Source organism: Nylanderia fulva, unplaced genomic scaffold (assembly GCF_048542155.1).
Source record: "Nylanderia fulva isolate GAGA-0341 unplaced genomic scaffold, ASM4854215v1 Scaffold139, whole genome shotgun sequence".
Lineage (NCBI taxonomy): Eukaryota > Metazoa > Arthropoda > Insecta > Hymenoptera > Formicidae > Nylanderia > Nylanderia fulva.
The window spans coordinates 192,305-193,763 of NW_028189611.1; the positions used below are offsets into that span (position 1 = coordinate 192,305).

Consider the following 1,459-nt stretch of genomic DNA (forward strand, 5'->3'; position numbering starts at 1 on the left):
GAATATAGTTGCTTTTCAAAACATTAAAGCCATCTATTGCCAAAAACCGCACGGACTTATTGATCAACTTAATAATCATTATTATAGTAAAAAAAAATAATCACTATTGAGTCGAAATCGATTTATTCTGAGTCGATAACTCATCAAAAGTTGTGACACAAATCGAAATCGATGATGTCATTTAGTTTTCAATATGTTTTCGACGTTGATTCGACATCAATTGTAATCATATCTTGCGGGGTATTCATTATAGATAATAACCCAGAGAGCACATGATATTATACGAATATTCTATTTTCATGCTGTTAATGTATGTACAGAATATAATGTACTGAGAATATCATTATATCTCTTGTAGTATAATATCATTTTACGTAAATTTTTAGTATTTTTCAGAACATCCTTTGTAGTATATTATTTTTCATTATATTCTTAGAATATACTTTTATGTATATTCTAAAATATACTTTATATATATTCTTAGAATATACTGTGAATATCTTTTACAATATATTATATTTCGTATATATATTCTCAGAATATATTTTTACATATATTATCAGAATATCAAGCTGGAACAATCGTCTTTTTCTAGACCGCCTGGGTCCAGATGTCTGGTTCACGAATGGCTCAGGCAACAATGGTTGCTTTGAGGCAGGTATATATGCACCAAAGAATGACCACAAAATCAGCATCTCTATGGGTAAGCTGGCCATGGTCTTTCAAGCCGAGATCTCAGCAATCCTAGAATGTACAAACATACAAATTACTGCCAGGGCAGACAACAGGAACATAACAATATGTTCTGATAGTCAAGCAGCCCTGGGTGCTCTTGCAAAGCCCTCCACGGAACCTCCCCTGGTCTGGGACTGCATGCAAGCACTTAACAGACTTGGGTAAAACAACAAGGTTACCTTGATATGGGTACCAGGTTATAGTGACATACAAGGCAATGAAGTGGCGGACGAACTGGCGAAGGCGGGCATCCTTGAAGAACCGACCGAACAGATCGTTGGAGTCCCCTTTGCCTTGGGCAAAAATGTTATCAAGGAACAGCTCCGAAGCAGACATCGGGCCTCCTGGGGGGAGCGCACGAGGATGCAGACAAGCTAAGATCCTGATTAATCAACTCTCACCTAGCAGATCAAAAGAGCTATTGGCTCTCAATCGGAGGAGACTGACAATGAGACTTGCACTCGGTTTTCTCACAGGACATGTGGCCCTCCGGGCTCACATGTTCAACTTAAAACTAGTTGCGCAAAACACATGCCGACTATGTGGCGAAGATAAGGACAGCATACACATTCTGTGCCGCTGTCCAGCCCTTGTCTGGAAAAGATATAGACATCTAGGGTCCACATTCATGGAACCGGATGAGCTACATAATCAAAAAATAAACAACCTGTGCAATCCGGCGAAAAACGCCGGATTGGGTTTACAGGGATAATCTTCAAGCACA

The 1,459-nt window shown here is 39.0% G+C and overlaps 1 pseudogene; it reads left to right on the top strand.

Annotated features, from left to right (window-relative positions):
• The first annotated feature begins 699 nt into the window (after positions 1-699).
• Positions 700-1,459, top strand: LOC146724313 (uncharacterized; annotated as a pseudogene).